Here is a 25,001-nt window from a genome sequence, read left to right on the forward strand (position 1 = left end):
TCCAGAGTATGGTCAAGGGACCAGAGGCCTAGCAAATAGTGATGAGCTAAGTGAAAGCTGGGTAAACAGAAAGTCAATCTTGCTAAGATAGGCCTGGTCAGCAAATTGCCAGGCATTGGAGCTAAGAACTAAATAATTGTGTCTTAGTCAGAGTTGCAGATTGAACAAAGAATCCCTGTTCATATTATGTTTGCTTCTTCTGTAGGGAGACGTTCTTCCCACAGATCCAACCTTGAATTTATGAGAAGTTGGCACATGTCAGTCTAAGACATGGCATCCTTCCACCTCCCTTCCCAGGGACCAATGCCTGTCTTAAGACACACAGAAAACAATCTTTATTGCCATATACTTTCTGTTTCTTTACTTTAATCTCTAGGCATTTACCTGTTGGACAATCAAAGGAGTTACTCCATTCCTATGGACCCCAAAGCAGAATTCAACATATATATTTTATAATAATAACATTTTATCAAAGTGTTAATTAAATGTTAACTTGCTAACTTGAGACTATGGGTGGAGACATTATGTAACCTGTTAACCATCGGCTAATGTGCTTATCTTGTCTTGCTGCAAAACCTATCCTGGGGTGTGGAACTACCTACCCCGTCACTTTCCCCCACCCATGGAAAAACTATATATTCTATTGTAATCGACTGATTGACAGTGTCTCTGAGCCTAATACACAGGTGACACTCCGCCAGCACTGTGTGTAATAAACTCCTATGCTTGACCTCTACACGGTGTGGATTTATGTCCTTCAGAGAACAAAGAAAGAGCTGGAAGCCAGGTTACCAGGTTGCCAGGGAAACAGAACAAAGGACAGAAGAGGGGCAAAGGGCCTGGCGGAGTTGGGCTATTGGAAGCAAGGAGTCTGCTGGTTTTGGGACTCGAGGGAAGAGCCCGGGCTCTGGGTTTTGGGACTCGAGGGAAGAGCCCGGGCCCTGAGTTCTGGGTCTCCCCAAGATGGACTTTGCTGAATCTTCCTGCTTCCTGTGCTAACACAGAACTTTCCCAGACTGTATTCCAGACCACTAATAAACCTTCTGTTTTACAACGCTGCAAAAAAAAGCAAAAACATGCTGCAAGAAGTGATGCACCAATCTCTCACAGAGAATCAAAAAGCACAGGAGTGGAGGGAGAGGGAAAGCAGGATCTGCAAGGAAAACGCAGTGCAAAGGAAGCAATGCATGGAGCGGCTGATAAGCATCCTGGAGCGCCAAGCAGACTCTTTCCAGGTGCTCGTAGCCATGCAGGCGGAGCACTACCACCACTGCCACCCCCCGCCGCCGCCCTTGTCCCAAAGCTCTTTCCCTTGTGCCCCCATGTTAGCTCCACACCCATGTGATCATTCCCCTCTATTCAGCACTGTTGAGGCCTCATTTGGAGTACTGTGTCCAGTTTTGGGCCCCACACTACAAGAAGGATGTGGATAAATTGGAGAGAGTCCAGCGGGGGACTGGAGCACATGACTTATGAGGAGAGGCTGAGGGAACTGGGATTGTTGTCTGCAGAAGAAAAGAATGAGGGGGGATTTGATAGCTGCTTTCAACTACCTGAAAGGGGGTTCCAAAGAGGATGGATCTAGACTGTTCTCAGTGGTAGAAGATGACAGAACAAGGAGTAATGGTCTCAAGTTGCAGAGGGGGAGGTTTAGGTTGGACATTAGGAAAAACTTTTTCACTAGTAGGGTGGTGAAGAACTGGAATGGGTTACCTAGGGAGGTGGTGGAATCTCCTTCCTTGGAGGTTTTTAAGGTCAGTCTTGACAAAGCCCTGGCTGGGATGATTTAGTTGGGTTTAGTCCTGCTTTGAGCAGGGGGTTGGACCAGATGATCTCCTGAGGTCCCTCCCAACCCTGAGATTCTATGATTCTAAGAAGTTCACCTAGCCTAGCTGACACCCGACCAGAGGAACCAATAGGGGAACAAGATGTTTCAAAAGGAAGGAGGGAAGTTTTCTTTGTTTAGTCAAGTTTTCAGTTTCAGCCGGAGTGAAAAAGATCAAGGAACCAGCCTCTTATCAGAGTAGTCAGTTTTAGAAAACAATAGGTTTATGTTTATTTTCTTTTGTACTTGTCTTGGTGCAAATTAAGGGAATTATCAAATTTGGGTATTCTTGTGTGTATTAAGATTTTTGCCCAGGGGAACATCCTGTGTTTTCAAGTTGTCTGTGAGATTAGCTGATATGCTGTCTCTGAGGTTTTTTTTTCTTTTTACCTTTCTTTTCTTTAATTAAAGGCCTTTTTAAGAACCTGATTGATTTTTCCTTGTTTTAAGATCCAAGGGGATTGGATCTGGACTCACCAGGAATTGGTGGGGGAAAGAAGCGGGGATGGTTAAATTCTCCTTGTGTTAAGATCCAAGGAATTGGATCTGGACTCATCGGGGAATTGGTGAAGGAGTCTCTCAAGGCTACCCAGGGAGGGGAAGGTTTTGAGGGGAAAGGGAGTGATCCAGACACTGAGAATTCTGGATGGTGGCAACGATACCAGATCTAAGCTGGTAATTAAGCTTAGAAGTGTCCATGCAGGTCCCCACATCTGTACCCTAAAGTTCAAAGTGGGGGTAAGACCTATGACAACCCCCTTCCCCAGTATCCGGGTTCTTACCACTACCAGCTGCCTCCAACACCTGTACGTTCACCAACCAGCCCTGAGAACTACGACCCTTACCCTCTGCACTCAACCCCCATCACCATGCAGTATAGCCATTCTGAAGTGCAGCAGTCATTGCACAGCACTCCAGACAGGACATATGCAAATCTGTGATTGTACCCCACCCCACCCCACCCCCTTGCCCTTTCAGATTCCAAAAAAGTTGTGTGTCTTCAATAAATGAATTTTTGGCTTTGAAAACAGTATTTATTATTGCAGAAAGTTAGATACCTTAGCCCAGGAAAGAAATAGGCACTGCAAATCAGCTTAGGAAACAGACTCCTACTAACATTGTAACCACTGCACTTCACTCCCGTGCAAGGCACCAAACATTACTGTTGGTTTTCAGCCTCAAATTCCTCCCTCAAGGCATATCCTTGTAGCCCTTTGCTGGGCCTCTCTAGTAGCCCTGCTCTTTGGCTGTGCAAATTCAGCCTCCAGGCGTTGAATCTCGGAGGTCCATACCTGACTGAATCTTTCACCCTTCCCTTCACAAGGGAGGGTACAGCACGCGGATATAACCACGGGGATCCTGCTTTCCTCCAAGTCCAGCTTCCCATACAGAGATCACCAGTGCCCCTTTAAACGGCCAAAAGCACACTCCACAGTCATTTGGCACCGGCTCAGCCTGTAGTTGAACCATTCCTTGCTGCTGTCCAGGCTCCCTGTGTACGGTTTCATGAGCCACGGTATTAACGGGTAAGCGGGATCCCCAAGGATCACAATGGGCATTTCGACGTCCCCTACTGTGATCTTCCAGTCTGGGAAAAAAGTCCCGGCCGGCAGTTTCCCGAACAGGCCAGTGTTCCGAAAGATGCGTGCATCATGCATCTTTCTGGGCCAGCCTGCATTAATGTCAGTGAAACGCCCATGGTGATCCACAAGCGCCTGGAGAACCATAGAGAAATACCCCTTCCGATTAATGTACTCGGAAGCTAGGTGGAGTGGTGCCAGAATAGGACTATGCGTCCCATCTATCGCCCCTCCACTGTTAGGGAAACCCATTTGTGCAAAGCCATCCACAATGTCCTGCACATTACCCAGAGTCAGATGATACTAAACTGCTCAAGATAGTTAAGACCAAAGCAGATTGTGAAGAACTTCAAAAAGATCTCACAAAACTAAGTGATTGGGCAACACAATGGCAAATGAAATTTAATGTGGATAAATGTAAAGTAATGCACATTGGAAAAAATAACCCCAACTATACATACAGTATGATGGGGGCTAATTTAGCTACAACGAGTCAGGAAAAAGATCTTGGAGTCATTGTGGATAGTTCTCTGAAGATGTCCACGCAGTGTGCAGAGGCGGTCAAAAAAGCAAACAGGATGTTAAGAATCATTAAAAAGGGGATAGAAAATAAGACTGAGAATATATTATTGCCCTTGTATAAATCCATGGTACGCCCACATCTCGAATACTGTGTACAGATGTGGTCTCCTCACCTCAAAAAAGATATTCTAGCACTCGAAAAGGTTCAGAAAAGGGCAACTAAAATGATTAAGGGTTTAGAGGGGGTCCCATACGAGGAAAGATTAAAGAGGCTAGGACTCTTCAGCTTGGAAAAGAGAAGACTAAGGGGGGATATGATAGAGGTATATAAACTCATGAGTGGTGTGGAGAAAGTGGATAAGGAAAAGCTATTTACTTATTCCCATAATACAAGAACTAGGGGTCACCAAATGAAATTAACACGCAGCAGGTTTAAAACAAATAAAAGGAAGTTCTTCTTCACGCAGCGCACAGTCAACTTGTGGAACTCCTTACCTGAGGAGGTTGTGAAGGCTAGAACTATAACAATTTTTAAAAGGGAACTGGATAATTTCATGGTGGCTAAGTCTATAAATGGCTATTAGCCAGGATGGGTAAGAATGGTGTCCCTAACCTCTGTTCGTCAGAGGATGGAGATGGATGGCAGGAGGAAGATCACTTGATCGTTGCCTGTTAGGTTCACTCCCTCAGGGGCACCTGGCATTGGCCACTGTCGGTAGACAGATACTGGGCTAGATGGACCTTTGGTCTGACCCGGTACAGCCGTTCTTATGTTTATGTTATGTTAGAGTCACGGTTCTTCTTAGCAGGACGCGATTAATGGCCCTGAAAACTTGCATCAACACGATTCCAACGGTCGACTTTCCCACTCCAAACTGGTTCGCAACTGATCAGTAGCTGTCTGGAGTTGCCAGCTTCCAGATTGCAATAGCCACATGCTTCTCCACTGGCAGGGCAGCTCTCAATCTTGTGTCCTTGTGCCGCAGGGTGGGGACGAGCTCCTCACACAGTCCCATGAAAGTAGCTTTTCTCATCTGAAAGTTCTGCAGCAACTGCTCGTCATCCCAGACTTCCATGATGATGTGATCCCACCACTCAGTGCTTGTTTCCCGAGCCCAAAAGCAGTGTTCCATGGTGCTAAGCATGTCCATGAATGCCACAAACAATTTCATGTCATACACATGACGTGACTCACTATCATCGTCAGACTTCTCACTATCACTTTGGATCTTAAGGAATAGCTCAACTGCCAAATGTGATGTGCTGCTCCTTGCTTTGTCACCTGCCACTACTGAGAACAGCCTAGCTCCATTCTTTTTGGAACCCCCTTTCAGGTAGGTGAAGGCTGCTATCAAATCCCCCCTCACTCAGTCAGTCCCCAGTGTGTAGCAGTGTATGGGATTCTTCCATCCTAAGTGCAGGACTGCATTTCTCCTTGTTAAAACTCCTCAGATTTCTTTTGGCCCAATCCTCCAATTTTTCTAGGTCACTCTGGACCCAAACCCTGTCCTCCAGCGCTTGGATTCTTTACATGCTTTCACAGAGCGAAGAGCATATGTTCCATGATTTCATAGGGCAGAGTTTTATGCTATAGGGAACTTTCCCTGTGTGGATCTGACAGGTGGATCAACAAAGACACATTGTGACCCTTCTCAGGGTGCTGAGGGCTGAGAGTCTCCTTGTTACCACCTGCCACAAGGAAGAGGGACTTTTGCATTTGGCAGTGGAGGGCAACAAAAATGATTAGGGGGCTGGCTGGAGCACATGACTTATGAGGAGAGGCTGAGGAAGCTGGAATTATTTAGTCTGCAGAAGAGAAGAATGAGGGGGGATTTGATAGCTGCTTTCAACTACCTGAAAGGGGGTTCCAAAGAGGATGGATCTAGACTGTTTTCAGTGGTACCTCATGACAGAAAAAGGAGTAATGGTCTCAAGTTGCAGTGGGGGAGGTTTAGGTTGCATATTAGGAAAAACATTTTCACTAGGAGGGTGGTGAGCACTGGAATGAGTTACCTAGGGAGGTGGTGGAATCTCCTTCCTTAAAGATTTTTAAGGTCAGGCTTGACAAAGCCCTGGCTGGGATGATTTAGTTGGGAATTGGTCCTGCTTTGAGCAGGGGGTTGGACTAGATGACCTCCTGAGGTCCCTTCCAACCTTGATATTCTACGATTCCCACATAGTAACTTTTAAAGCTCTTTGAACTGTTTGCAGCACCATTATCCCTCAGCTTATCCACATGAGTGCCCCATTTTTGCTTTTTGCAGTTTGCTCTCTTTTGAGATGGACCCATTTGTCCTTTCTATTGTCCCACAAGTAATCTGAATGTGCCCTTCCTATCAGGAACTAGGGAGCATCACATTTATACCATTCCTCCTATTGCAAAGTTATTGTTAGAGTCACCAATGATAAAGAATGCATCATTGCCAGTTCTCACATTGCTTTGGGTTGTGCTGAAGAGCAGTTATATTGGGAATTTTTAAAATTATATGTAAATGAAGAGGAGCAGGGGCAGGAAAGAAAGTATAATTTCAGCTTCTGTGACACTGGAAGGAGATGGGGTGACTCAGAGAATCCCTCCTTCCCCATCACTGCAGAACTGTTACCTTTTGCCTGAGCCATGCAGTTTTTATCTTCATCATATTCTATCCATCCACTTCTCAATGTGTTCTGTGATGAAGCATTCTCCTTTGTCTGTGCTTGCAGATGATGTTTTGACTTCTTTAATCCTATACCAGAGTCACTATGACCGGAGATGAAAGTGTCAAAGTCCTGAAAGGGGAATTCAAATGGATCCCAAACACAGTGTGATCATTTGGAGTTTAAATCCCCAGTTCCATCTATTGTAAAGCCACTTTTGGCAAGGTGGGCGTTTTCCCCTCATTATGGGGATGCTAGGATACTAAAAATTTTGTAAACAACATAACTGACTCTTGAGACAGGGCAGAGTGAATCAGGTTTGAATGGATCAGAGGAGAATGTGATGGGAGAATCTCTTGTCCTGATTCTGAATAATCAGTTTTACCCACTTAGACTGTAATGGTCACTGAGTTCCCCACTTCTCTAATTTGCAAAGGAAAGGCATGACCTCTGTCATAGGATGTGTCCAGCATGTAGAAAAGCTGCACTCATCAACAATCAATATAAAGCAAAAAGTTGAAATCCATTGCTTTTCAGGTCAACAAGCCATCTAAAGGCTGGTCTATGTTGAAATCTGTGTTGGCAGAGCCACACCTCTCAATGGTGTGAAAAGTCTTCTCCACTGAGAGAAGTAGTTAATGTGACCTGAGCCCCACTATAGACAGTGTTAAGTTGTCAGAAGAATATTTCCAGTGTTTGAAGTGTAGACACAGCCTTAGACAGATTGATCCCCTCTGGGAAGCGAGTCATGACATCAGTTCCAAATTTGACCCATCCCCCTATATATGAGAAAGTTACTAATATGGAGGGCTGAGCCAGCTGTCTGATCACCTGGTTCCTCAACTGTTGCTCCATTGTCAACCTTTGCACCAACCCAGAAAAGCCAACGGAAAACCATCAAAGACAAACTATAGACATTGAAACCCTATGGAAGTGACAAGGACAATATGAAAATGAGGAGATCGTCCTTTCTGTCAATAAAGAAAAAAGACTGATTCAGTTTATGACAGGGTGGAGAAAAACTCTCTGGGTCCATTCACCAAGGAGATTCCTAATGACCAGTGATGGTTCATGAAAGGCAGGGCCCTGGCTCCTAGGGACTAGCAATCAGCGAAATTGACTGACGTGTGAGGTGAGAATCTACTTAGATAGGAAAGGAAAGTAACTATTAAAAAGTACAGGTTCCATTTTCTGATTTTGTTTAGTTGGTAACGGTTGGTTTCCAACACTCACATTTGTTTGTTTAAATCTCTGTCATTAAATAAATTTTTGCTTGTTCGACAACTGTACTCAAGTGCTGTGCGAGATACAGTAGCAATGGTCCACAGTAAAACTAGTAACGTGGGATACCTCAGGAAGAGGGGATCTGGGATTTCACTGAGTATCTGATGATTCGGTCTGGACCCCAGAGGGGGACACATTGAAGGAATTCATGGGTTAGGATGGCTACTGTAGCTCAGAGGAGGGTCCTTAGGTTCCAGCAGGCTGGGTGAGTTTGGAGGGCCATTGATCACTACCCGTTGAGCCCGACGATCTAGCTAGCTTTCTATCCACCTTATAGTCCAATCATCTAGCCCATACTTCTTTAACTTGCTGGCAAGAATACTGTGGGAGACTGTATCAAAAGCTTTACTAAAGTCAAGGAATAACACATCCACTGCTTTCCCCTCATCCACAGACCCAGTTATCTCCTCATAGAAGACAATTAGATTAGTCAGGCATGCGTTGCCCTTGGTAAATCCATGCTGACTGTTCCTGATCACTTTTCTCTCCTTCAAGTGCTTCAGAATTGATACCTTGAGGACCTGCTCCATGATTTTTCCAGGGACTGAGGTGAGGCTGACTGGCCTGTAGCTCCCCGGATCCTCCTCCTTCCCTTTCTAAAGATGGGCACTACATTAGCCTTTTTCCAGTCATCCGGGACCTCCCGGATCAGGAAAAGTATTAAAGAAAAAAAAAAGTATTGATAGCCCTAGAGGTTTTTATAGTGTTTATCTCCCTTGCAGATTATCTGATGGCTAACATGACTTGAGTGCCAAGAGGTGGTTTTCCCACACTCACTGCATTTATAGGGCCTCTCCCCTGTGTGGATTCTCTGATGTTTAGAAAGGTCTGAGCTGCTAGTGAAGCTTTTCCCACAATCACTGCATTGATAGGGCCTCTCCCCTGTGTGGATTCTCTGATGGGTAATAAGGTTTGAGCTACGACTGAAGGTTTTCCCACACTCACTGCATTGGTAGGGTCTTTCCCCTGTGTGGATTCTCTGATGTCTACAAAAGGCTGATCTGTCCGTGAAGTTTTTCCCACACTCACTGCATTCATAGGGCTTCTCTCCTCTGTGGATTGTTTGATGACTAATAAGGTGCGAGCTGCGATTGAAGGCTTTTCCACACTCACTGCATTCGTAGGGTCTTTCCCCTGTGTGGATTCTTTGATGAAGAGAAAGGGCTGATCTGTAAATGAATTTTTTCCCACACTCGCTGCATTCATAGGGCCTCTCTCCTGTGTGGATTGTTTGATGACTAATAAGGTGCCAGTTGCGACTGAAGTTTTTCCCACACTCACTGCATTCATAGGGCCTCTCTCCTGTGTGGATTCTTTGATGACTAATAAGGTGCCAGCTGTGAGTGAAGCTTTTCCCACACTCATGGCATTCATAGGGCCTCTCCCCTGTGTGGATTTTCTGATGAACAGAAAGGCGTGAACTGTGAGTGAAGGTTTTTCCACACTCAGTGCATGTATTTTTTCTCTTTCCCATGAGGATTTCCTGCTGGGTTGTGGTTTCCTTAAGGTCTTTCAGAGTTCCCGAGAGGAAATAAATTTACCCACTGTCTCCTGGCTGGTTTCCCTGCTCTCTTTCTGGTCTGTGCTGAATCTCACAGGATTTTCCCTGCTCATGACTCCTGGACACATTCCTTTTCGGTCTTTGCGATAATTCTCTGTGTTTATCCACTTGCTCAACATTTTCCTGCTGGGAATTCTGCTCCTCTTTCTCACATGCCATTGCATCACCTGCTGTGACAGAGACAGAAACCTCAAACAGGGATGGAAAGGGAAGACCAAACCAAAAAGAGTGCTGAAGACAGGTCAAATAAAAATCAGGAACTGAACTCCCTCAAACTCTTCCCCTAAATAGGAGAGAGGAGGGGGATAAATTCAGCCTTAACATTCCATCCAAATTCACAGGGGGAAGGGATGAAGCTATTTCCTGGTGTCTGCTAGGATCTACAGGAAGCCATGAGCTATATTTACCCAGAGGAGCCGATCCCTGCAAGGGACAATAATGAACTGAGACACCTCCCAAGATTTTGTAGGGCATCCCAGATGTTTCCTTCAGGCACTTACAGATTCTGAGTTGGTTTAATGTTTCCTCACCTGTGCAGGGAACTCTCAGGATCTCTCTTTCCTCATAACCCTGCAGGTCTGGGACCCATGGCTCTTCCCGTTGTTCTAGGTGGGAGATCACATCAGGTTTTAAAACTGGAAACCCTGCTCAGATGAAAGAAAACAAAGGAGTTCAGTTGATTTCATAAGACTTTGTCAAAAAAATTCTATTAATTTAACTTCAGTGCTTAGTGTGACCTGGTGTGCCTGTGGCAGTCCTCACTGAAAATGCCAAGGGCAGGTCAGGCTAAAAAAGGGAGAGCAGATGCTCTCAAAACTGGTGGTTAATACTGAAGTTAAACTCACAGACCAGTCACAAACCGTGCTTCTGATCACCCACACGGGTAATTGAGAAGCTGAAAAAAGAAATCACGCAGCCCCCTTTATTGCATCCCAGTTCTGACTTCCAATCAGCACCTCAGTACAATACAGTGAGAGGTTATTTAAAAACTCTGCTCACACACAAAGTGTTCTTCTGACCCCAAAGGGTCAGCCACATTACTGGGTCACTCTAGGTTTGGACCTTACCAAAAATACCTTGCTGCCAGCCAATCCTTTTGTGATGTTGTTGACAGAACCTGTAACTGTGTAAATCACTGTTGCAACCACTGTTACATATTTGCATCAAGAATTGTACAAAGGCTGGCATTTGAGGTGTCTATGACAAGGTTCTGGTTTGCTGGTTATGATTATGCTGTCTGTCTATATGTATCGTTTTGTAGTTGAAGTTACGAATATTGTCTCTATACTGTCTATATTAAAACTTATGCTATGCTTCTGGGTGACATCTCACACAAGTTGGCATCAGCTCTGCCTAGCCTGCTTGATGAACCAAGAACTTTGCCAGTAGTGTATGGAATTGATTCCATTTAAACAATTCTAGCTCTTTTTCCTTTTATGAATAAACCTTTAGGTTTCAGATTCTAAAGGATCAGCAACAGCACGATTTGTGGGTAAGATACGATTTGTATATTGACCTTTGTCTGGGGCTGGGTCCTTTGGGATCAGGAGAACCTTTTCTTTTACTGGGGTATTGGTTTTCATAACCATTTGTCCCCATAGCAAATGGCACTGGTGGTGATACGGGGAAACTGGAGCGTCTGAGGGAATTGCTTGTGTGACTTGTGGTTAGCCAGTGTGGTAAAATTGAAGTCCTCTCTGGCTGGCTGGGTTTGCCTTGCCTTAGAGGTGGAAAAACCCCAACCTTGGGCTGTAACCACCCCGCTTGAAGCAATTTGTCCTGAATTGGCACTCTCAGTTGGGTCCCACCAGAACCAGCATCGTTACACCTTTAGCATCACAACTAAAGGTTTATTATAAAAGAAAGATAGAAAGAAAAAGGGAGTTGTTAAATGGGAAAGCCATCATATACATTCCAAAATCTATATATTGCGTTCTTAGCAGTATTGGTGAGTTGCTGGTGTGAAAGTCCATCTGGAACACATCCACAGTTTGAATGGGTCATTCAGTCCTTTGTTCAAGGCTTCAGTTTGTAGAGAAGTTGTTTGAGATGTAGGAAGAGGATTGAAGACAAAATGGAGATGATGCAGCTGCCCTTTATGTTCCTTTTGCCATGTGGATTGTACTTCCTGTGTCCCAAACACAAGCATCATAGCACAGGGCATGGAAAGGCCTTGGAATTCTCAGTACACAGGCATACCCCTGCATGTCTTGCTGACTCAATAGGTGTATCTTGATCACGGAGAGGGCAAACTATGGCCCGGGGGCCACATCCACCCACAGGACGGTCCTGCCTGGCCCCTGAGTTCCTGGCCAGAGGCTAGTTCCCCTCTTGCTGTTCCCCATTTCCTGCAGCCATGCCACTGTGCAGGTAGTGCTCTGAGGAACGCTGCATTCTCCTGAGGGGCAGCGTGTCTAGCTCCATCCGGGCCACATGGCTGCCGGACATGCTGCTCTGAGCAGCATCGTAAGAGGCCAGGGGTTTGGATAAAGGGCAGGAGTCCCGGGTGCAGTCAGGGGCGGTTGGATGGGGATGATGTTCGGGGGGGTTGGAGTTCAGGGGACATAGTACGTGGGGGTTGGATAGGCTCGGGAGTCCTGGGGGTCTGTCAGGGGCTGGGTGGGTGGATAGGGTCAGGGCATTCAGGGACAGGGAGCATAGGGGTTGGGTAGGCGGTGGGGTCCTGGGAGAGCAGTTAGGGGGGGTGGTCTCAGGAGGGGGAGGTCGGAGGTCAGAGGATAAGGAGCAGGGGGGGTTGGATGGGTCAGAGATTCTGAGGGGGGCAGTCAGGGACAGGAATTCAGAGGGGGCAGGGCCAAGCTGTTTGGAGAGCCTTCCCTACCTGGCCCTCCATACAGTTTTGCAACCCTGATGTGGCCCTTGGGCCAAAGGTTTGCCAACCCCTGCCCTTGATCCTTTCCATGGGCTCATTGTACAGCTGAGGACCCTGAATGGGCCATCAAACAGCCTAAGCAGCGCTGATGCCTATATGTCTGGGGGTGTCACTCAGAAACACTGCACAAGTCTGGAAATACAGATATACTCTAAATATCTAAAACTCACAATACAAAGGTGATACAAACAGAAACAAAATCATCATACTTGGAAAATCATAACATTTTACATGGCATATCTAGAACGATTCATTGCAATTTTATCACATTGGTATTAATAATAAAATAATAATATAAAGTGCCTCAATTCCATACAGTGTCACACTTTGTAAACCAGTAAATTCCCAGGACCAGCTCCCCAGGTCCTTCAAGATGCTGAATACTCTGCTTATGACGTATTGAAATACCCACATATCTGCTGGGAACACACACAGACAGTGCGCCAGTCTGTACCCCTATGTTGACTCTTCAAGAAAATTATGACCAATTTTGTACATAGTACAGCTTGTGAGGTATCATTTGAAAACACATAATCTACTGAATATTATCCTCCTGTTAAAATATGTGTAGCAACACTATGTACAGTTATGAGATTTTACTGTATTATATTACTGAAAAAATTACAATTCTGGAGAACACCCACAGACCACCAGTTCCTCAGAGACAGCAAGGCAAACAGCTGGTCAAATAGCCATTCTCTAGAGGGGGAAGGTGTGAAGAAGACATTTACATTCCTTCACTGGAAGCTCATATCTATAACAGACAGCCTGTCACCATGACTCAGCTGAGAACCGAAGTTGTTTCTAGTACAAAGGACTGAGTTATAAAAAGAGGTGAGGAAAATGCTTGACACGCTCTCTCTCTCCCACCTCTCCCTCTGCTCATGAAAACTCATGAACTGAGTTTGGGTGGCAGGGGCGGGTTAGGGGGAGTCTTGGCTGAAAGGACAGCCAGCCTCTCTCAGCATATGGTGAGAGAAACATTTGCTTTTAATCCGTTTTAGCTTCTCCCGTTAGACATTAGTTTGTTTTATCTTGCATTTCTTTTGTAAACAATTCTGACTTTAATGCCTTTAAGGCAGTTAACTACCAAAAAAAATAAAAAATAAAAATAAATATATTTTTTAACAATCTTGCTTAATCCAAACACACTGGTTAGATAGAACTATAAAAGTGTGTTGGAAACTCCTTTTGGGATAACAAGGCTGGTGCATGTCATTTTCCACTGATGAAATGACAGATTTCATATGAGCTTGCGTTGTTCAGTAGTGTACTGGACAGGGCAAGATGCACATTTCTGGGGGAAATCTGGGAACAGAGAATTTTCCAGGGTTCTCCGGTGGTGTACTGCAATTCGTGAGTCACTGATTAGCAGCACTCAATACTGTGTGGCTGGGAGTGAGTTACATGCTGGAGACTGTGTGTTAACTGCCCCACAGTGGCTTTTCTCACAGTAAAGCAGTGTAAAAGGCACCCAGCTTGGGGAACTGAGGGGAAACAGCTGTTCAACAGTCCAGATTGCACTGTGGTTAATGTCACAGACACTCAGTTTCAAAGCAGTTCCTAAAACACTGAGAAACTAAATCCATGTCCCAGAAATCGAAGTCTCCAGAGAGAGGGCAAGTCTCCCTGGCACTGCTTCTTGCTGACGGACAGGTCCAGAGACAAAGAGAGTGTCCCGGTGAAGCTGAGAACAGGAAGCATGGGAGGGTGGGATTTGGTGGAGAAAGGGAACAGGAAGGGCAGGAACATTACTGAATGCAGGATTTCAGCAATACTAGATGACAGGATAACACATAGTGCAGTCCACTGGAAAACATAATCCCAACTATACATACAAAATGATGGGGTCTAAATTAGCTGGTGCCACTCAAGAGAGGGATCTTGAACTCACTGTGGATAGTTCTTAGAAAACATCCACTCAATGTGCAGAGGCAGTCAAAAAGCGAACAGAATGTTGGGAATCATTAAGAAAGGGATAGATAATAAGACAAAGTGTCAAATTGCCTCTATATAAATCCATGGTACACCCACACCTCAAATACTGCATGCAGATGTGGTCGCCCGATCTCAAAGAAGATATAATGGAATTGAAAAAGGTTTAGAAAAAGGCAAAAAAAATGAGTAGAGGTATAGAAGAGCTTCTGTATGAGGAGAGACTAAAAAGACTGGGACTTTTCAGCTGGGAAAAGAGACGAAGGGGGGAGAGGAGAGAGGTCTATATAATCATGACTGGCATGGAGAAAGTAAATAAGGAAGTGTTATTTATTCCTTCTCATAACACAAGGACTAGGAATCACCAAAAAAAAAAAAGTATAGGCAACAGGTATAAAACAAACAAAAGGAAGTGTTTCTTCACACAATGCACAGTCAACCTGTGGACTCTTTGCCAGAGGAGGTTGTGAAGGCCAAGACTATAACAGGGTACAAAAAAGAACATGATAAATTCATGGAGGATAGGTTCATCAATGGCCATTAGCCATGGTGGGCAGGGAAGATGTCTGTAGCCTCTGCTTGCTAGAAGCTGGCAAAGCATGTCAGATGATGGAGCATTTGATGATTACCTGTTGTGTTCATTCCCTCTGGAGCACCTGCCATTGGCCACTGTCTGAAGACAGTATACAGGGCTGGGTGGATCTCTGGACAGACCCAGTATGGCTGTTTTTTATGTACTAGGGAACTGAGTGAGTCCAGTGCAATGGGAGGGAGTAGGGAAATACCTAGGTGTGGAGAACACTGGGAAATTAGAAGCTATAATTCAGGAGCAACAGACTCTAATTAGTCTGGAAAAGCAGAATGTGACAAAGAAGAATCGGGGTCTTGTGAGTTCGGGAACAAGGGACTCAAAATCCAAGGACCCTGCAGAGAAGAGAGATTGTGGCTATTTCACATGGTGATGGGGGAGCAAGACTCTCCATGTCTCAAGAAGTTTCATTACCAACCTAAGCCATTTTCACATGCTGGAGTGAAATCCAGATCAGTGAAGAGTTGTTTCATCTGTAATTCTGGGTGAGATTCAGTGTTCTGCTGCTGGCGCTCCCCTTTCTGGATAACCCCAGCCAGCATTCAAGGATGCACCGAGTGTCTGTGTGACAAGTAACCCTGGACCGGCAGCTCTGACACCAGCAACCTGTTTGCAACACCCCAAGCACATTCTGGTCCAGGTGCAGTAGGCTCAGGGTTTGAGTGAAGGTCAGGGGTAGGAAGCTTCTGTTCATTATGCTGGACCTAACCCCCGTTTTACTTAAGCAAAGAGGAGATATCTGACACTGTGTGATACTGCTCCTGTGCTCTGATCCCAGAGTTTTCTGCAGCAGGGGAGGGTCTCTGGCAGTGTATGTGTCACTGGCATATTCGGGTGATGCTAAAAGAGGTCAGAGTAGAGATGGTATTGTGGAGGTGGCATGAACCTTAACTCTTCATTTTCCGTTCCAAGAACTGAGGGGACAGTAGCCCTTACCCAGAGAGGTCACATTCTCATAGTTCTCCTGCATGACAGCTCTGTAGAGGGCTCTCTGAGCAGGGTCCAGCAGAGCCCACTCTTCCCTGGTGAAATACACAGCCACCTCCTCGAAGGTCACTGGCCCCTGAAATAGCGTCCAACACTCAGTACCTACTGCCCAACTCACACTCCCAATCAAATGGAAGCTGTGAGTGGACCGCAGTCAACAGAGTCCCACCCCCAGCTGTTCAGAGCATCCTGGAAACACCAGGGTGAGGGGATGAAGAGAGAGCCCCTTCTCTCTCCCACCAGATCCATCACACACCTACTAGCCACAGACTGATACAGGAGATGGAGCCCTAGCAGGGTACAGGGAGAGTTCCATGGAAGGAAGCCCAACACCCTCCTCATTGTGAAAAGCTGCATTTTTTCAGCCCCATGAAGGTGGGTTATTTTCTGTTGAACAAATTAGAGCATTTCCACCTGCTAACCTCATGGGTCTGTTCCTAGAATCTAGGCCACTTATTAAACAACTCCCAGCAGGTTTGCCACAACCTGTCCTCCTCCCTTTCTCCACCCTGTGAATTTCCTGTCCCGCTCCAACCTCCAAACCAGACTGTGCAAACCTTCCCATCTCTAGTGTATTTGGTGTCCCTCTCCTCCAGCAGGAGCCCACCTGCAACCTCCCGATAATCCCTACCTGAACTTGCTCCACTGCAGCCATTTTTCTCCCCTGTCCCATGGGAGGATGGGATGTGCTGGAGTGAAAGATGGACGTCATTCTGCAGCCTGGGAGGGTGAGAAGGGTAATTGTGAGGGTTTCAGAACAGGTTTTAGTTCATTTCACATTGTGATCCTCACAAGCCCTTTCCCTGCAGACGGACATCCTAGAGTCTGCCATGCTGGGAAAATGCTCGATCTCTTTATTACAGTGTAGACCTGGACCCTACTGCCAGGCTAAGTCAACAGAGAGATTTTTAATGTCCCTTCTCCCTCTCCCCATCCTGTAACAAAGACTGAACACAATGCTAGAAAAGGAGCCGAACCAAAGGAGTCACTGTGGGGGATTCTCTTGGACGCTGACCCCACAGCAGCAGGAATATGGAGTCAAGAACCAGCTTTTCCTCTGTCTGATCCTTTTCTTGTTCACTAGAATATGATTCTGCCCAGGGATCATAGACCATCAGGGTTGGAAGTGACCTCAGGAGGTCACCTAGTCCAACCCCCTGCTCAAAACAGGCCCAATCCCCAATTTTTTGGCCCAATTGGCCCTCTCAAGAATTGAACCCAGGACCCTGGGTTTAGGAGGCCAATGCTCAAACCACTAAGCTATCCCTCCCCCTCATCCTAGGATACCTGTGTCTGGGTGGATTAGAGAGCTGGAAATCTCTCCCTCACACTCAGTTCTACCACTGCCCCTTTCAGGCTCTCCTTCCCCATCCTCTCTCCCTGTCCCTCTGGCTGGGAAAGTCCCATTCCTGGGGGCTTTGCTCTCCCATGGCTGGATTTTCTCCTGGCAATTGCTAATGGGAGGAGAAATGAGGGGGGGGGGGCTGTTTGTGCAGTCACTTTTATGCCAGCCCCCAGCACTTTCCCTGATACCAGGGAATTTTATATTGCTAGTTGGAAAAGGGGAACTGTTTGACTGGATTTTATATCCCTGTCCAATACATAAACAGAAAGTGATAGTTCCCCCCCCCCCGCCCTGCACATGGGCAGCAGGGAGCCCCTTGAGGAGCTACTTTAAGAGGGCAAGGGAGGGGGAGCTGGAAGGTCCCTGGGTGAGGGAAGGGGGCAGCACTCGAGGAGCGGGGCAAGTGACTGGAAACTGGTGGCTGGGGGCAACTGTGTTGATAGTTTGGGGCAGCAAGTGGGATTGGGAACCTGGGTCTGGACAGGCCTCATGGGGGACACCTGATCCTCCCTTCCCCACCCTGGCAGAGAACAGGCATCTCCTCCCATCCCCACTCCAGGGCAGCCATGTTCTGGTGAATGACCCTGGGCAACAATTTCCCACCTTAACAAGGACAAATCGCTGCAGATAAAACGGGCGGAGAGGTTTTAAACTGACATTTGAGACCCATGGAGAGAACGGGGGAAATCGGGGGAGCCGAGAGAGCTGATCATTGGAGGAGATGGGGGGGGGGGGGATCGCCCCAGATTTTATAGCCCCATGTGAGACACTGAGCGAGAAAAGAGGCAAAACTATAAACAATTTGTATCGGGGTCAAGAGGCAAGTGGCACAAACAGGGACAAGATCCAATTAACCCCCCCCCCCGCCAGGCACTCCCCCCCGGGGAATTTCCTGGCTGCACAGAGACAGTTCAATCCCCTGCCCCGCGTCCCACTGACCCCAGCTTCTCCCCTCCCTGCCCGACACCCCTCCCCACAGGGACCCCGCCGGGCCCAGGCTCTGCCCCGCCCCCCATCCCAGCGGGGCCGGGGGGATCCTGCTGCAGCTCCGCTGGGGCCGAGGCAGCCCCGAGGCTTCTCCCACGTTCCCCGGGGCAAAGTCACTTTCCCGCCCGGCCCAAGCGCCCCCCCCGGCGGGTCTCTCACTCACCGGGGGCTCCGGTCCGGGGCTGGCAGAGCCCGGGGCTGCCCAGGGGGCGGGGCCCAGCTGAAGAAAGCCCCCCCCCCCCCGGCCGGGCCCGGAGGGGTTAATGCCGACACACACACACACGACAGACAGACCCGGGAGCAGCAGCTGCTCAGCCCGGGCCCGGCTCTCACGGAGGCAACAACTTTGTTCTCCCGCCCCGCCGGCTCGCATGGAGCATGCGCAATTTCAGCTGCTGAAACCCTCCCTTACCCGGGACGGAGAGGGCGGAAGCGCCCCCGGGGCAGGCTGGGAGATGTAGTTCCGGACTCTCCCTGGACCTGAAGTGACGTCCAGCGGGGCCGGGGAAGGGTTTGTGTCGTTCGAGGTCTGGGCATGCGCAGATCGTGGCGGGGAGACCTGGGCTGCAGCTTCCAGGAACCGGAGCGAGCCCCGGGGCCGGGGGTGACTCTGCCCCAGTGTCCGTGGCGGGGACCCGGTATCTCACAGCGCCGGGATCTGCGCCCTGGGGGACTCGGAGCTGCTGCCCCCGCAGGAGCCCAGCGCCCCCGGGCCCGGCCAGGCTCTGCCCTGGGGCCCCACGGGAGGTCCCGGAGGGGTCCCTGCGTGGGGCCGGCCGGGGGCTGCCGGGGAGACCTGGGAAAGGGGCGGGTGGAAAATGTCTGTGCAGGCCGGACATGGCGGGGTGGGGGAAGAGCAGGTGACCCCCGAGGAGCGGGGAGAGAAGGGGGGGCTGAGATCCCCTCGGATTTTCCTGCTCCCTCCCGTGGGGACCCCCCATCCTCTCCCGTCCTGCCCCCTTTCTCGCTAGAGAGCAACAAGCAACATCCAGGGTGACCCCCCCCCTTCTCTCAAATTCCTGAGACGTTCCCTGTTCCCCTCCCCGATTGTGCCCCATTTTCTCTCTTTGCCAATCTCCAGTTCAAATCTCAACTTTGGGGTGTTTCCCCGCATTTTAACCTGCAGTGATTTGTCCTTGTTTAGGTGGGAAATGGTTCCCCAGAGTGATTTCTGAACTGGGCAGAGGCTGGGGGAACCCTGAGACAGGGACACCTCTGGGCTGGGTGGAGGGGGGGGCACTCTATGATGGCAACACGGCATGGAAAGGCCCAGGAAGGGAGGAGCAAGTGTCCCCCATAGAGAGGGTCCAGCCCCAGGCTGCTACCAGTAGCACGTTCCTACACCGGCCAGGGGGGGCTTTCTCCAGCTTGGACGGGTCCCCTGGGCAACCCCGGCCTCTGCCCGCATCAGCCCCTGGGCCGGAGCCCCTTGGTGAGTGAGAGGGTGGGGGTGGGGGAGGGAGCGCTGGGCCCTGGCAGGAAAGTGACTCGCTCCCCTCAGATCTTGGTATTTTTCACTCATGTTATCAAATACGTAGTTTGTGACACTTTTTCTCTGCAAATCTCAAAGATTCATATAAAATAACCTAAACATTTGCCCCATTTCTCTCTAGGTGTCTATTTCTAACTGAATATGCCCTGAGGTTTTCTTAGTATTTTATAATTAGAGAGACAGGAGAAAATCTCAGATTTATACCTTTTCTCAGATTCTTGAACATGGATATGAAATGTTTGCAAATGTTGCCCACTTCCTCTTTATTCATTTATCAAATATTCATGTGAAATACTCAGATTTTATCTCCTATCAACAAATGATATAAAATCCCTCTGATTTTCCACTTTCCTCTCTATAATTTGCAAAATGGATCCAAAATTCCTCAGATTTCCACCCTTTCTCTTTCATTGCTGAACACTGATCTCAAATCTCAGGTTTTCCCTCTTTCTGTGTCATTATCAAATGTCAATTAAATATCCCCATGGTTTCTAAATCCCAACAACTTCTTTCTTGGGGAGAACCCATTACTCTGAGTCATTCTCCATCCTGGATGTTGTAGGTGGTTAAATTGCCCAGAGATCATCTTTATGAGAATCATTTGTTCCCTCCTTTAGCTCTGTTTAAATGTTTGCCGATGAAAGAGACCAGCCACACATTTAATACCCATCAAATCCAGAGGCCTCCCCCTGTTTGGGGATCAGTGGTTCCCAGCTGATAACGGGAGAGTTGGCTGGACCCTTTTCTTTTCTCCAGCTGGCATGGGATGAGGAGGTCACTCTGAGTGCAGTGTGGGTCCAGAAGTATCCCAAACCCCATGACAAATGGTCTCTGTGAGGGGCTGCTTCCCACAGTGCTAAGATGTAGGCACCTCTGGGGTGTATCCATGGTGGCTATTATTTGCGAGTGACAGGGCATGGAAATTTCTTCCCTATTTTGGCCCTCCATGCCTTCCATTCTGTTAAAGAAACATCCCCCAGGGCTCCCTCTGCCTGTGTGATTGGCCAGCAGGGGGTGGTGATAACTTTCTATCCACGTATCAAACACTGTGAGGTGAAATCACAGATTTTGCTTTTCTCCCCTCTTGAAAACTGCAGGAACTTCCAGTTCCATTGGGAAAATTCATGCCTCAAGTCCTTTTCCTAGATCTCGGGGTGAGGAGGTGGGAAGAGGGTTAGACTGCCACACAGTGGTTGCTTCCGCAGCATTCTGGACTCCGTCTTTCTGAAAGCTGGGTTCATTGAGACCATTGTGAATCCAGAGGCACGGTATGGACAGACCCGGAGTGAGTCCAGATGGACAGGGGGGCAAATGAGATTAGCAATTTTCCTGTGAGGAGGGGCTCCCAGATTGCTAAAGGAGGGAAGCTGCTCAAATGCTCTGTCCCTCTCTGCTCAGGATATTGGGTTTCAGCTTTCTGGGTCAGATGCTGCAGCCTCCATTGTGATCTGGGAGACCAGGTTTAGCAGCTGCTGCTCCCAGCGGGGCTCTATGCTGGGCAGTGACCTTAATTAAAGCTTCTCTGCCCTGCCCAGGTGAACAAGAAAGGATCAGACTAAGGAAAAGCCAGTTCCTGACTCCATATTCCCCCTCCTCGGTGTGGCTGCCGTGGGGTCAGCGTCCGAGGAATCCCCACAGTGACTCCTTTGGTTCTGCTCTTTTCTAGCCTTGTGTTCAGAGACTTTGTTACAGGGTGGGGTAAGGGAGAAAGGAGGTTAACAATCTCTCTGTGGGCTTAGCCTGGCAGGAGTGGCCAGGTCTACACTGTAATAAAGAGATCAAGCATTTTCTCAGGATGGCAGAAAGTAGGATGTCTGTGAATTATGATGTGAAATTAACTAAAGCCTGTTCTGAAACCCCCACAATTACCCTTCTCACCCTCCAATGCTGCAGAATGACGTCCATCTTTCACTCCATTTCATCCAATCCTCCCATGGCACAGGGAAGACAAATGGCTGCAGTGGAGCCAGCTCAGGTAGGGATTAGTGGTGGGGTGGTTGGTGGGTTCCTGCTGCAGGAGAGGGACAGCAAATACACCGGAGATGGGAAGATTTGCACAGTCTGGTCTGCAGGTTGAACCGGGGCAGGAAATGCACAGGGTGGGGAAGAGAGGAGGACAGGGTGTGGCAAACCTGCTGGGAGTTGTTTAATAAGAGGCCTAGATTCTAGGAACAGACCCATGAGGTTCGGAAATGCCCTAATTTGTGAAACAGAAAATAACCCACCTAATTGAGATTAGGAAAACTAACCAGACTCCCAGTGCTGGAGCCTGATCCGACTAACCAGCGGCTGCTGTGAGATATGAAGGGGGCACCCACTAGTCAGGTTTAGAGAAGCTGCCCCTCCCTTCATATCCAGCTCCTCAGAATGAGGAGGGTGTTGGGCTTCCCACCAGGGAGCTCTCCCTGGACCCTGCTAGGGGCTCCATCTCCTGTATCAGTCTGTGGCTAGTAGGTATGTGATGGATCTGCTGGGAAAGCGGACAGGCTCTCTCTTCATCCCCTTAACCTGGTGTTCTTCTTTGAGTGCTTGCTCATATCAATTCCAGTTAGGTGTGCGCACGCCATGTGCATGCTCATCGGAAGACTTTTACCCTAGCAACACTCGGTGGGTCGGCTGGGCGCCCCCTGGAGTGGCGCCGCCATGATGCCAGATATATACCCCTGCCGACCCAACCGTCCCTCAGTTCCTTCTTACCGTCCGTGTCGGTCGTTGGAACAGTGGAGTGCGGTTTACTGACCTCCACTTCCCTAGCTACTCATAGTTTCTCTAGTATTTTTTGTGTACATAGTTCATAGTTAGTTTATATAGTTAAGAGGGGTTCGGGGATTAGTCCCTTCCCCACATCCGGTGCCGGGGCCCATGCCCGGTTCACCGCGTTTCAAACCGTGCTCGGCCTGTCACAAGCCAATGCCGACAGGAGATCCACACGACTCCTGTCTTAAGTGCCTCGGGGAATCTCACCTGACAGTTAAGTGTTGCATTTGCAAGTCCTTTAAGCCTCGAACAAAAAAGGAGCGGGACTCTCAGCTTAAACAGCTCCTTATGGAGGCGGCTCTTACCCTCCCATCTTCAGCACCGAGTGCTGGACAATCAGCGGCCAGAAGCACCTCCTCGGTACCGGACCGCCCCAGTACGGCCAAGACCTCTCGGCACCGGCCCTCCCCGGCACTGAAGTCGACTAGGCACCGCTCCCTCTCCCCGAGGTCGAGGAAGCCTAAGACTCCTGCTGCTTCCTTGCCACCTGCACCGCAGCCAGAGAGCTCATCTGAGTCAGATCGCCCGGCACCGACACCTGCCGCGGCACTGACGACGTCGGCACCGTCGATTCCGGTCCCACAAGGGCTGTCTAGTCCGGTGTCTGTCAACTCCCCGGCACGGGCCGTGGTTGAGCTTACGATTCCATCCACACCGGAGACGTTCTCAACGGCGCACGATTTGATTGCCATGACAGAGTCGACGCTGCCTGGTCCCCCGGCACCTCCGGTGCGGGTAATTCAGTCGATCGGCAAGCCTGCCTTGATACGACCATCCTCTGTTGGCACACCAGAGCGGCACCGTTCCCAATCACGGTCCCGCAGACGTTCTCGGTCCTGCCGGCTCTCCCGCTCCCAACGCTGCTCGCAGTCCCGGCACCATTCCCCTCATCGGTACCAGTTGCACTCACGGCGGCGTTCAGTATCCCGTTTGCCGGCCCGCCACTCTCGGCACCGCTCCAGCTCCCAGCACCGCTCCAGGCACCATGACTCCCGTAGCCGCTCCCGACGTCGAGCCTCGAGATCTCGGTCGACCTCCCGGTACCGCTCCGGTCGCAGGTCCCGATCTCGTTCCTGGTAGCAGTATGCCTCCCGGTACTGGTCCCCAGTGCCGGGTAGAGTGAGGTCCACTGGAGACAGAGACTCTGCCCAGGGCTTCTCACCTCCTCCATGGCCGTCCAGACACGCATCAGGTTTTTCCCACGCGGACAGCTCTTATGCACAGGACCATGACTCTGAGGTACCCACCAGAGTCTTCCAAGAGACCCCGGCTCAGGACCAAGGCCCCCAGCAGTGGTCTTTCTGGACACCGTGGGCTTATCACCAGGCCTAGGGCGTACCAGTAGTGCCGTTCCGTGCTGTCCCTTCAGAGCACAGAGTGCCAGAGACGACGGTTAGCTGTCCCCCTCCGACTGCTCCGGAGGATGCCCCAGTTCACCCACCGGACTCCCAGGCTCCACTGGAGCAGGAGCTTGCCAAGAGCAAGAGGCCGCACAGGACCTGCTCGTCCCAGGTGTCTCTTCTTCCTCTTCTCCAGATGAGGCGGTGGCAGGAACTTCCTCCTCGGGCCCTCCTCCAATAGACCTGAGAGCCCATCAGGACTTCCTCAGGAGGGTAGCGCTTAACATGAACCTCCAGGTGGAGGAGGTCCCGGAGGTAGAGGACCCGGTAGTGGACATACTGTCGGCGGATGCCCCCACTCGTGTGGCTTTACCATTTATTAGGACCATCCAGGCCAATGCGGACACTATATGGCAGTCTCCAGCCTCTATCCCTCCTGCGGCCAGGGGAGTCGAGCGTAAATATATGGTGCCCTCTAAAGGGTATGAGTACTTGTATATCCATCCTCCTCCTTGCCTGGGCCCGGCAGGGGGTCCCGGTGGGGGGGGGGGGGTGTCGGGCAGGGAGGGGAGAAGCCGGAGTTGCCGGGGTTGAACTGTCTCTGGGCAGCCAGGAAATTCCGGGAGGGGAGCACTTGGATCCTGTCCCTGTTTGTGCCACTTGCCTCTCGCCCCCGGTACAAATTCTCTCTAGTTCTGCCCCTTTTCTCGCTCAGTGTCTCACACGGGGCTATGAAATCCGGGGAGATTATCCCCCCCACCTCCCGGCCAGATTAACTTTTTGTGTCCCTGGTGCCAAACATATTTGTGGGCTCCCACTGGGGAACTAGAGCATGCGGGGGGGGGGGCTGCAGAGCGAGGGGCTGGTTGGGGTCAATGAGGCGCAGTGCAATGAGTGGCCCCACTTAGCCCACTACAACGATGCTGTTTATAAACCCAAAACTGCTAGATGCACCCTGCCCCCTCTCAGCCCTGTGCTGCCAGCCTGCCCCTTCCACACTGCCCCAGTGCCCTGCCCTTATACCAGTGGCCCCTCACCCAGAGACTTCCCCCACAGGTCCCTATGCCCAGCACCCCCTCCCACCACAACTGCACAGCACCCTGCACACCATACCCCCTGCCCAGCTCCCCCATCCACAGATCCCTGACTGTCCAGCACCCCCTTCACAGTCCCACCATCACAGCTGTACAGTGAATATTCCTGAGAGAATCTGGCATCAAATTCTGTGCATCATATTTTAAAATTCTGTGATTTTTTTTGTTTTGTT

General features: G+C 49.3%; 1 pseudogene; it reads right to left on the minus strand.

Moving 5' to 3' along the window:
- LOC120388902 overlaps positions 1 to 25,001 on the minus strand; it is a 194,104-nt pseudogene that overhangs the window by 145,126 nt on the left and 23,977 nt on the right.

This window comes from Mauremys reevesii, linkage group 22, assembly GCF_016161935.1.
Source record: "Mauremys reevesii isolate NIE-2019 linkage group 22, ASM1616193v1, whole genome shotgun sequence".
NCBI lineage: Eukaryota > Metazoa > Chordata > Testudines > Geoemydidae > Mauremys > Mauremys reevesii.